General features: G+C 51.3%; 1 pseudogene across 1 annotated transcript; it reads right to left on the bottom strand.

The window, feature by feature from the left end:
- Positions 1 to 228: 228 nt before the first annotated feature.
- LOC125531375 (uncharacterized) lies at positions 229 to 3,790 on the bottom strand (annotated as a pseudogene). Its single transcript, XR_015602242.1, has 5 exons — positions 3,585 to 3,790; positions 867 to 1,042; positions 694 to 777; positions 379 to 620; positions 229 to 307 (listed from the first exon to the last, which is right to left on the bottom strand). The product of XR_015602242.1 is annotated as an uncharacterized LOC125531375 (transcript).
- Between the last annotated feature and the right edge of the window lie 8,998 nt (positions 3,791 to 12,788).

Raw genomic sequence — 12,788 nt, 5'->3', positions numbered from 1 at the left:
TATCAATGATCTTACTAGAGCTGGGTTCAGGCATTTGAATTTAAGGCTAAAAAGACACACACGTGGTTCTGAAGAAGAAAATTGGGGTAGAAATGTCACTGACTGGAAAACAGTGGTCACCAAGGAATTTCTTGGCCATCCCAAGCGAAGAACTTCCCATTGTCGGTCTTCTTGGCATTGTCGATGATGGACAGGAGCTTCTGTACGGAGAACTCCCTCGTGAAGAGCTTACCCTTGGCCACATTTCTCTGGAATGGCCGTGAGAGATCGGTGTCGACTGTTACTGAAATTGTCAGGCTTGATGTCCCTGAAAAGATGTACTAAAGAGTTAGCTGCAAGTTGCAGTTACTATACAGTTAAATGGTGTTAATCTATTACCTATGAATATAGGTATGCTTGTGAATGGATTCAATTGCTAGTATTGTCTCTGCAACATAAAATGAAGACTCGTCCTCTGTAAGTGTATCCTTGCGCATGAGCAGAGTCATCATGTCACCACCAGGAAGGTACTCCATAACGAGGTAAAGAAACTCGTCATCTTGGAATGAGCAGTAGAGCATAACTATATAAGCACTATCAACTTCTGCAAGGAGGTTCCTTTCAGCTCTCACATGCTCAACCTAGAAAGAACACATTAGAAAATAGAACATTTTGCTACACACCCTGATTTAATACTCAAGCAAACGTAAGTACCTGGCCTCTTCGTAACATTTCAGACTTCTTGAGCTTTTTCATTGCATATACATTGGATGTAGCTTTTTCTCTACAAAGTCTCACCTGAGAATATCAGTAGAAAGCAGAGGTAAGCAGTAGCAAAGTACAGTGAATAAAGATTTCCTCGAGAAATGAAAAAGAGCCTTTATCACCTCCCCAAAAGCACCTCTCCCAATAATGGTCAGCAATTCAAAATCATCAACACCCATTTTGTGCCTCCTTAGGCGCATGTATTCTGTCTTCTTTTTTTTCTAAATCCTTCAGGATATGGTTTTGCTCCTCTTCAGATACATCAGCATCAGCAAGCTTCTTCTCCAGCATCCAACGCCTACAACATAACGCCTACAACAAAACTATATATTAAGATGCAGTGATGGATGGCACCAAACAAGAAATCAAGAACACACACTCAATGACATGCAAACCAAGCTTAGACACAAAACCAACATAAAGCGGTTTCGCCAGCAGGTCACAAGAGAATAAATGCATACAAGCACAAACTATGGCAATAAGGCCTCTGTGAACAGCCGCCGTACGCTTTACGCTGGAGAATTTTTCTTGCATGCCATCTTCCTTTACCAACTTCGAGCCTAGTTCCCAAAATTGACAGCATCATAACGCATTGCTTTCATCAACTACAATAGCTTGTACAGGCATTGTGTGAAAGAACAATTAAGGCATATATACAGCAACATTTATATTGAATGCTTCATGGTTCAATTAATACATGCAATTATTATAGAACACGTGTGTAAACTTTGTTGTAGAACATACCAACGACAATTAGGTCAATCAGCGTATCAGATTTTGGTCCAAAACAGAAGATGATAAACCATTTACCAACTTCCACCCTATTTTGGTCTAAGTGGCACACCTACCTTACCTACTTCAACCCTATTTTTACTCCACAGCACTACAGCTATGCACACCAACTTCTGCATTGCTATGCAGTGCAGCTTTATCTTGGCTTATCCCAAAATTATAATCATTTTCCCTCCAAAATCCTAGCAATATTATGCTGACATAAAAAAACACATATATATCAAGTTTGGTGACACTAAAACTAATTAAATGCAGGAATTCACCTCCCCGTCCAAAATTAGGCGGCAACTGTCACATGCCATTCAACACATCCAAAATTAGACATCTGCATCCTAAAGCACCAGGCACATGATAGTACAGCAATGGGAGGACCACACGCAATAGTCAACAGTAGCTACTACTCTGCGAGTTGTAAGGTCGGCATGTCATGCCCATTTGTGGATCAGAGGGGTTGAACTAGGAATTAGGGTTCTAAGATGGATCACAGGAGGAAAACAGTAAACGTGGAGGAATATCCATCTCTATATGATATATATATATATATATATGTTGTACGTGTTTGTTGAGAGAGATCTCACATTCAGGAATGGTTCATTACAGCCCTGTGCATGGCATCTTATAGCCAGCTATGAAAACGGAATAAAGCTACAGCGCGACAATAGGGAAGTACACAGAGCGAGCCGTTAGATCCTTCTTGGCATCATCCATCGTAGCCGTCCATTGGCTGAACTTCATCTTGTTAACTGAAAAGACAGACTACAGGTGCTGTAGACCTGACACGGCAGCACAATTCCACCATGACGCAGCCAGCTTGGAAGAGACCAGGGCACAGATCACGACAAACAAATCGAGGGCACAGATCACGACAAACGGATCAAGTGTGCAACTACTCAACCAAACAGGGCGCCAATTCGTGGCTACTAATTAATACCTCCGCACCAGAACACCCACAGTTCAAGCCCAACTCACACAAACTGCCAATTCAACACCAGAATCCTAGCCCTCTTGAGCAAGCGATCCACCAGACCATGTGATCCACGGGCACAGGCATACAGCAATATTTATTCTGAATGCTTCCTGGTCCAATTAAGTCTAGTAAATGGACACTGATTTTCCGGCACTTATCACTTATGGTAACCTCATTATTATAGAGCACTTATGTAAACTCTGTTGTAGAGCACACAAGCAACAATTAGGTCAATCGGCACATTAAAGTGCTTCACCATTACCGCTCCCACCCTATTTTGCTCCAAGTGACGCGCCAATTTACTTCATAGAACTACAGCCATGCATGTCAACTTCTGCAATGCCATGCAGTGCGGCGTTATCTTTAGTTACCCAAATTTCCAATCATTTTCCCACCAGAATCCTAGCAATGTTATGCTACAGTCAAGGGAGCACATAAACTAAATGCACAGCCATAGAATTGCAAGAGCACACCTATCGTCCAAAATTAGGCGGCGGCGGTGACATGCCATGCAGCACATCCAAAATTAGACATCTGCATCATAAGCACCAGGCGCATACACTAGTACGGTAACACCGGCACGGCATTCAATAGTCAACAGCAACGGCTAGTCTGCGAGTTGCGAAGTCAGTAGCACAACACCACCATGACACAGCCAGCTTAGAGGAGCCTTGGACACAGATCACGACAAATAAATGGAGCGCGCAACAAATCGACTAAACAGGGCGCCAGTTCGTGGCTACTGATCTGATACTTGTGCAGCAGCAGACCCACGGATCCCAACCCAACTCACACACATCCGCCATTGTGAAGTCAGCATAATTCCACCATGATGCAGCCAGCTTAGAAGAGACCAGGACAGTGATCGTCAGTTCACACCAACAAAGGGAGGGCGCCAATTGGCCGCTACTGATCTGATACCTCCTCACCGGGACACCCAGCCCCAGGGATCAAGCCCAACTCACACACATTGCCAATTCCACACCAGAATGCTAGCCCGCTTGAGCAGGCGATCCACCAGACCAGACCACGTGATCCGTGGGGACAGGGAAGGCAGCGAGCGAGCGAGCGAGCGACTGACCTCTCCTTGCGCTCCTGGAGCGACCTCATCTGCGCCTTGTAGTGGTTCTCGATGCACTGCTTGGCGGCCTCCACCTTCTGCTTGGTGGCGCTGGACAGCACCGGCTCGTCCTCGTCGTCCCCGGCCATCCCGGCGCCGAGGGGCGACGCGCCCGGCCTGGCCTTGTCCTTCTGCAGCTTCTGGAGCCAGCTCCGGGCGGAGTCCATCGGCGGCGCGGGGGGAGCAAAGCGGCGAGCCGGATCGGGGGATCAGGGTGGCGCGACTAGGCCCGCCATTGTGGGCGCCGATTCGCCTCCGGGTCCGCGCGGGATCTCCTGATCTGGTGGGGTGGTGGTGGGGGGCTAGGGCTGGGTTTGGACCTGTGCGCGCGCGCGGCGGGGGCGAGGGCGAGCGCGAGCAGGAGCACGAGCACGAGCTCCGCACCGATTCGAATCGGATAGGAAATTTGTCAAGTGGGCGCGCGGTGGAGTTGTTCTATTCCCTTCGATTCGGTGGGGCCACTACCGGAAAACGGGCATACACCGACGGCCAAACCTATGCCTACGGCTGCCGTCGGCCTAGTTTGAGATATGCCGACAGCCCAGTCCTGGCCGTCGGCTTACACTGACCGTCGGGTTACGTGGATCTATGCCGACGGCCGCCATCGGCACAGAACGGCCGTCGACCTAGCCGCAGACATGGCGGCAGCAGCCGTCGGCATAAATCAGCCGTCGGTATAACTGTGGGCCCGGCGATCCCGCCCGTGACTAGCGGCTAACGCCGTCAAACCTATGCCGACGGTCGGGACGGGCGGCCGTTGGCATATCTCCGCATGCCACGTCACCGATCCGCGGCGTAGGTATGCCGACGGCAGCCGTCGGCATATCTGCCACGTCACCGATCCGCGGCACGGCGCCCACCAGAACTCTGCCGTATGCCGTCGGCATAGCTATTTTTTTTACATACTTTTTTTTGCATATGTTTTAATGCTTTTTTTACATACGTTTTTTTTGCATATGTTTTTATGCTTTTTAAAAAATATGTGTTCATGTTTTTTTATGTATTATATGAATATATATATGTAGTTTGTAATTTTTTCCATAGATTATGAACATATATATATATAGTTTGTATTTTTTTCGAGCACATTAATAATATGCTGTCATGTTCTTTTGAATATAGGTCCTTAAATTTTATTAAAATCAAAAACAGCTATGCGATAGAAGTTGAGTGGCGGTTGCAAACGCCCGGCACCCGTCTCCGGAGTGTGACCCCCTCACGTCCGCGGTGTGCCCCCCTCACGGACGGCGCCGCCGCCAGCATCTGGAGGGCGGAAACAGCCGCATCGGGTCTATACGGAGGGGACGTTGCTCTCAAGTGTTTCTATGGGATGACCTACCACAACCGGGTGGTGTTGTGGCATGTTCGAAGAGGCGGCACGCATCTCCGGGGCGTGGCCCCCCTAACGGACGGCGCCGCCGGCACCTGGAGGGGGAAAACGGACGCATCGGGTCTACACGGAGGGGATGTAGCTGTCGGTTTGGCCCGGATGTTGCTCCCAGGTGTCCCTCTGAGCGGACCTAACACAACCGGGTGGAGAGGTCCACTGTTCAAAGCCCGTCCATGAAAAGTCAAAGGGCTAAATCTCGTGGTCAACCGCTCCAGGGTTAGGCGGGACGGGGGCCCTGAGGGGGTAGCAATGCCACCAGAGCGTCGCACTGGCCCCTCATACATGCGGGTGGTGTGGTGGGATGTCTGAAGAGGTGGCACGCGTCTCCGGAGTTTGGCCCCCTCACGGACGGCGCCCACCGCCGGCACCTGGAGTGGGGAAACGGACGCGTCGGGTCTACACGGAGGGGATCTTGCTGTGGGTCTGGCCCGGATGTTGCTCCAAAGTGTTCCTATGGGCTGACCTAACACAACCAGGCGGGGAGGTCCGCTGGTCAAAGCCCGTCCGTGCAAAGTCAAAGGGCTAGATCCCGTGGTCAAACGCTACAGGGTTAGGCGGGACGGGGGCCCTGGGTGGGCAGCAATGCCACCGGAGTGTCGCACCGGGCCCTCATACATGCGGGGTGGTGTGGTGGCATGTCCGAAGAGGCGGCACGCGTCTCCGGGGCGTGGCCCCCCCTCACGGACGACGATGACACGGTAGTAGACGTTCTGCGGTAACGATGCGGCGTGAATATTATTAAATACTCGGAGCGCAATAAAATCATGAGTTTTTTTGCACGACATGGGCACATGTGCTATAGGAACGATGGTATTTTTTCATAATTTTTGGTGATGGAGAAGTATCCGAAAAATTCCCTCCACGTGGATTGCCCTTCGCGCGTGTACGGCTGTGGCCGGCGGCCTCCGGGGGTTAGCATGCCGCCAAAACTTGCGTAGGCGGCCTCTCACAAGTTTGGAAGTGTTGTGGCGGTTGCAAACGCCCGGCACGCGTGTCCGGGGTGTGCCCCCCCCCCCCCACGGACGGCGCCGCCGCCGGCACCTGGAGGGGGGAAACGAACGCGTCGGGTCTACACGAAGGGGATCTTGCTGTGGGTCTGGCCCGGTTGTTTCTCCAAAGTGTTCCTATGGGCTGACCTAACACAACCGGGCGGGGAGGTCTGCTGGTCAAAGCCCGTCCGCGCAAAGTCAAATGGGTAGATCCCGTGGTCAAACGCTATAGGGTTAGGCGGGACGGGGGCCCTGGGGGTAGCAATGCCACCGGAGCTTCGCACCGGGCCCTCATACATGCGGGGTGGTGTGGTGGCAAGTCCGAAGAGGCGGCACGCGTCTCCGGGGCGTGGTCCCCCCTCACGGATGGCGATGACACGGTAGTAGACGTTCTGCGGTAACGATGTGGCGTGAATATTATTAAATACTCGGAGCGCGATAAAATCATGATTTTTTTTGCACGGCGTGGGCACATGTGCTATAGGAACGATGGTATTTTTTCATAATTTTTGGTGATGGAGAAGTATCCGAAAAATTCCCTCTACGCGGATTGCCCTTCGCGCGTCTACGGCTGTGGTCGGCGGCCTCCGGGGGATAGTATGCCGCCAAATCTTGCGTAGGCGGCCTCTCACAAGTCTGGAAGTGTTGTGGCGGTTGCAAACGCCCGGCACGCGTGTCCGGGGTGTGCCCCCCCTCACGGACGGCGCCGCCGCCGGCACTTGGAGGGGGGAAACGGACGCGTCGGGTCTACACGGAGGGGATCTTGCTGCGGGTCTGGCCCGGTTGTTGCTCCAAAGTGTTCCTATGGGCTGACCTAACACAACCAGGCGGGAAGGTCCGCTGGTCAAAGCCCATCCGTGCAAAGTCAAAGGGCTAGATCTCGTGGTCAAACGCTACAGGGTTAGGCGGGATGGGGGCCCTGGCGGGTAGCAATGCCATCGGAGCGTCGCACCGGGCCCTCATACATGCGGGGTGGTGTGGTGGCATGTCCGAAGAGCCGGCACGCGTCCCCGGGGCGTGCCCCCCCCCCTCACGGACGACGATGACACGGTAGTAGACGTTCTGCGGTAACGATGCGGCGTGAATATTATTAAATACTCGGAGCGCGATAAAATCATGAGTTTTTTTGCATGATGTGGGCACATGTGCTATAGGAACGATGGTATTTTTTCATAATTTTTGGTGATGGAGAAGTATCCGAAAAATTCCCTTTACATGGATTGCCCTTCGCGCGTCTACGGCTGTGGTCGGCGGCCTCCGGGGGCTAGCATGCCGCCAAATCTTGCGTAGGCGGCCTCTCACAAGTCTGGAAGTGTTGTGGAGGTTGCAAACGCCCGGCACGCGTGTCCGGGGTGTGCCCCCCCCCCCACGGACGGCGCCGCCGCCGGCACCTGGAGGGGGGAAACGGACGCGTCGGGTCTACATGGAGGGGATCTTGCTGTGGGTCTCGCCCGGTTGTTGCTCCAAAGTGTTCCTATGGGCTGAACTAACACAACCGGGCGGGGAGGTCCGCTGGTCAAAGCCCGTCCGTGCAAAGTCAAAGGGGTAGATCCCGTGGTCAAACGCTATAGGGTTAGGCGGGACGGGGGCCCTGGGGGGTAGCAATGCCACCGGAGCGTCGCACCGGGCCCTCATACATGCGGGGTGGTGTGGTGGCATGTCCGAAGAGGCGGCACGCATCTCCGGGGCGTGGCCCCCCCTCACGGACGGCGATGACACGGTAGTAGACATTCCGCCGGCCTCCTCCACACTCATTCCCCATCTCGCCCACCCTCCCCCCTACCCGCGCCCCGCCGCCGCCACCACCCTATTCATACCCTCACCCCACCACCACCCCCCATCCGCCCTGCCACCTCTCCAGGCCGGTCCACACTGCCCCGAACACGCGCCCTCCGGCCTCTCCTGCTCGGCCTCAGTGCCGCCCTGACCCCGCGCCCTCCGGCACCCCCGGCCCTCACACGGACGGCGCCGTCACGGATACCCTCTTCACAGAGGGTATAGGAAGGATAGTGTGTAATTAACATAGTGGAAACACAACCTTTTTTAGAAAAAGAATAGTGTTGTTGCATAAAAAAAAGAAATATACCTATGCCTACAGCTTAGCCGTCGGCGTATATGCCACGTGGCATGTTTTATGTATGCCGACGGCTAAGCGGTCGACATAGGGTGCCTTATCCACTCGCGGCCACCCTCCTCCACTCATTCTCTCCCACACCCGCAGCCTCCTCTCGCTAGCTGCACCCCACCGCCTCGACCCGCATCGTCCGCCGACCGCCACCCGCCGCCGCTCCACCCGCGCCGCTCCCCGCCGCCCGCTCCACCTGCGCCGCTCCCCGCCGCCCGCCGCAGCCGCCCGCGCCCCTCCCCGCCTCCACCCCAACCCTCTCCGCTCCCTTGGGCCGCCGCCGTCCACCCGTCCCGTGCCGACCCCACCCTGGCCTCCCCCAACCCCATCCCGACCCCACACCGCCGTCTTCCACCAGCCCCGCGCCGACCCCGTCTCGCACCGCCGCCGGTCATAGGGCTCCCCGCCCCTGGCTCGGCCTCCCGGAGCCCGCAGGCCGCCCCGACGAGCACGCGTGGGTGCGGCTTCGCCCGGCCCTGCTCGTCCACCGCTGTGCCCTCGAGCGCTAGTGAGCACCTCCCTCCATCGTCGGACGCCTCCTTTCCCCCCCGGCCCCAGTGAGCACCCCCTCCCACAAACCGTTGTTGCCGTTGCTCGTGTTCATGCTGGCTTAGATAGATGCTAGATAGATGGATGGATGCTAGATGAATAGATAGATGGATGGATATTTAGATACATACTAGATAGTTTTGTGTAGTTTTATTAGGTATTTAGATACATACTAGATAGTTTTTTACTAAGTTTGTGAATATAGATGAATTAGATGTTGGGCAAGTTTGTGATAGATGGATGAATATTGGTCAAGTTAGTGTTTTGGTCATGTTGATTCATATATAAGAAGCAAATCGAGGCACTTGGTTTCTAAAATACTTGACATGTTGTTTCATGTCGATTCATAATGTTGTGCCAAATGGTTAATGTGAGGTGAAGACCTAATTTTTTTCACTTGGTCGAATTAACAGGATTTGTGGTGTTCCATCTTCGTGGAATGACCGTCGACGTCGGAGGTGTTGGTCCACGATCGTCCCTCCTTTGATCGACTGCATCCTCTACATCGGAGGGTGAGCAACAATTCCATGACCTCGTCCACTTTTTTCCATGTCACTAGATTAAATTTTCACATCAAGTCGCGTAACCTAGGTCTCCCGTCTGAAAGGGTTGCATCGATAAATATGCATTCAATTGCATATTTATCACCGCAGCTCTTTCGGATTCTCCAGCGCTTTCCACGGACAGCCCGAGGATGTGTAGATTGGGTACGTTGTTCATGCTCTACCCCGTTCCGAGATAGGATTTCGGCGGCGCCTCCCTGTTGTTCTCTGGAGGCACATTCTCTCGGCATTTTGCCGAGACGTGTATTTGGAGAACAGCGGGGAGGTGCTACCAAAATTTTGTCTCGGAATGGGGTAGAGCATGGACAACGTACTCAATCTACACATTCTCGGGTGGGATTAGGACCCATCTTTACCTATTAGAGATGTAGGTGGATTAAATGTCGTTTCTCGTCAACCTTGTAAAAAAATAAAATATTGATGTGAGTAATTTAAATGAATCCTTAATTTTGTTTTGTGGCTTCCAATAAAGCAGAGATGGCAGATAATCAGTAGATGTATAGTGGGGTTTTCCGTCGGAATCAAGTAACAACAGAGTGGGTCGAGAAAACTGATGTGTTTTCGAAAGAGATATTCCGTAGTCCAATGAGGATGGTGCCAGAATGCCCGTGTGCCAGATGTAAGAGACGTATCCGCAGAGATAAGAGTGAGATGACTAAGCACCTTCGCACGCATGGATTTATGCCCAACTTTAATATGCCGATAAACTTTGCCCAGTGGGACCGTGGTAGAGAGGATGTGATACGACAACGCGTTGCTGGTTATGAGGACGATGGGGTTAGAGACATGCTAGATGATGTCTTTGCTGCACAGCCGACACCTCCGTCACATTCAGTGAATGAACCGGAGGAGCCGGAGGAAACCGCAAAGGCCTTCCTGGAAATCTTGGCCTCGTCAAAGAAACCTCTCTATGAGGGTGCCAAGCTATCTGTGCTAGATGCCATCTCGCAACTGATGGCAGTCAAGGCTGAGTACGGCTATAGCCGAGGTTGCTTCGAAGCATTTCTGGGAGTATGGGCTAACAGCCTGCCTGAGGGCCATGAACTACCGAAAACTATGTACGCTACGAAGAAAATCATGAAGGCGCTCTCCATGGACTATGAGAAAATACATGTTTGTCCAAAGAATTTCCTTTTGTTTAGGCATGAGTATGCGGATGACAAGTACTGTAGGAAGTGCGGTTCCTCTCAGTATATTGAGGTGGTCGATAGGCATGGTCAGAAGCAGCAGCTAAAAATCCCTGTGAAGGTTCTTCGGTATCTTGATTTTATAAAAAGACTGCAGCGCCTTTTCATCACCGAGGAGTCTGCCAAAATGATGAAGTGGCACAAGGAAGGGAAAAGGTACAATCCAAAAAAAATTGTACATCCATCAGGAGGTGAAGCATGGAAGTCATTCGATATAGAGTACCCGGAGGAAGCAGCTGAGGCTGGGAATGTCAGAATTGCTATAACATGTGATGGGTTCAATCCATATGGTATGTCGTCTAATCCATACAGCTGTTGGCCCGTATTTGTTATTCCGCTCAATCTCCCTCCCGGCGCCATAATGCAACGCAAGACCATGTTCCTGTCGCTTATAATTCTGGGGCCTGAATATTCGGGGAAGAATTTGAATGTGTTTATGCAGCCGTTGGTGGATGATTTGCACCACTCTTGGTACTTCCCGAGGTTGACATACGACCGACATCTGCAGAAAAATTTCTTGATGAAAGTTTGGCTACAATATTGCATGCATGACTTTCCCGGTTATGCCCTGTTCTGCGGATGGTGTAAAGTGGAAAGATGCCTTGCCCAGTGTGCATGCAGGCCTTGATTTTCATTTGGCTGAAGAAGGGTGGCAAGTATGTTGCATTTGACCTGCATCGACAGTTCCTCCCTCCAGACCATCCTGATAGGGAAGACAAGAAGAACTTCACAAAAGGCAAAGTTGTCCATGAAGTAAACGAGATTCCAACGTTTTCTGGTGCGGATGTGCTTGCTCAGCTGAAAGCTCTTAAGCCTGCCGGTGAAGGGAAAGGCAAAGGCAAAGGCAAAGCCACAGGCGAAGACGAGGGCGAGGGCAAAGGAAAAGGTAAAGGGAATTTTTTTTGAAGGATATGGTGAGACGCACAACTGGACTCACATTACCCCCTTCACGCAGCTTCCCTATTTTTTAAGGACCTCAAACTTCCATACAACATAGACGTGATGCACACCGAAAAGAATGTCGCAGAGTCCCTTTTTCACACGATCCTCAACATTCCTGATAAGACAAAGGATAATGTTAATGCTAGAGTTGATCAACAGAATATTTGTGATAGACCACGTCTACACATGCAGCCTCCCACAGGCAGTCGAAAATCTTGGTTCAAGCCAGATGCTGACTTCGTACTTAAAAAGGATCATAAGATGGAGGCATTCAAGTGGCTGAAACACATCGTGAAGTTCACTGATGGTTATGCGTCGAATATAAGTAAGGGGGTCAATCTTTCAACAGGCAGAGTGACCGGGCTCAAGAGTCATGACTATCATGTATGGATTGAGCGGATTATGCCGGTGATGGTTCGGGGCTATGTTCCCGAGCGTGTCTGGCGTGTGCTTGCGGAGTTAAGCCATTTCTTCCCACGCTTTGTGCTAAAGAAGTATGTCCTGAGAAGATAAAAGAAATGCATAAGAAGGCGCCGGAGTTGATATGCAAGCTAGAGAAGATCTTCCCGCCAGGCTTCTTTACTCCGATGACACATCTCATTTTTCACCTCCCGAACAAGGTATTGTTGGGGGGCCCTATGCAGAATCGTTGGCAGTACGGCCCTGAGAGACAGAACAAGCATCTGAGACAGAAATGTGGAAACAAAGCTAAGATTGAAGCTTCCATAGCTGAGGCAGTTATCCTAGAGGAGGTGGCAGACCTCAGGACAGCCTACTATCTGGACCATGTTCCCACGTTGCACAATAAGGTGTCTCGATACAATACAGAAGAACCCAAGTATAAACCCAAGTTGCCTCTATTCATCGGGCAAGGTGGTAGGGCTGGATGCTCGAAACCTTATCTCATGCCACGAGATGAGTGGGAGGATGTCATGTTCTATATCTTGCACAACATCAAGGAAGTTGAGGATGAGTGGATGAGGTAATACCTTTGCACCATTCTTTTAGTCAATTCGTTATGTTCACTTTGCCTAGTTCTTATACCGCTTTTCTTATTGTAGTCGATTCGTTGAAGAAGAATGGACGGGAATGCTGCCTCCTACTGAAGCGGAGGCACTTGCTCTTCTCCGAAAGGGTGCTGATGGAAGGAAAAATTTCGTTGCGTGGTTCATGGAGAAAGTAATTTTTCACACTTCCCTATTACCTATTTCAATTAAACTCATGCACCCTATAATTTCAATTAAACTCATGCACCCTATAATTTCAATTAAACTTGTAGGGAAATGATCCGACCGAATCAATGGATGAAGAATTGAGATGGGTTTCCATGGGTTTTGACCCTGTCATCATGACATGCCAAAAGTATGATGTGAATGGGTATCGCTTCCATACAGAGGAGCACCAGAACAGTCGTCCTGAT

This window comes from Triticum urartu, chromosome 4A (genome assembly GCF_056163025.1).
Source record: "Triticum urartu cultivar PI428250 chromosome 4A, HENAU_Tu73, whole genome shotgun sequence".
In the NCBI taxonomy this organism is placed as follows: Eukaryota; Viridiplantae; Streptophyta; class Magnoliopsida; order Poales; family Poaceae; genus Triticum; species Triticum urartu.
This window is presented reverse-complemented; position numbering and strand designations above follow the sequence as displayed.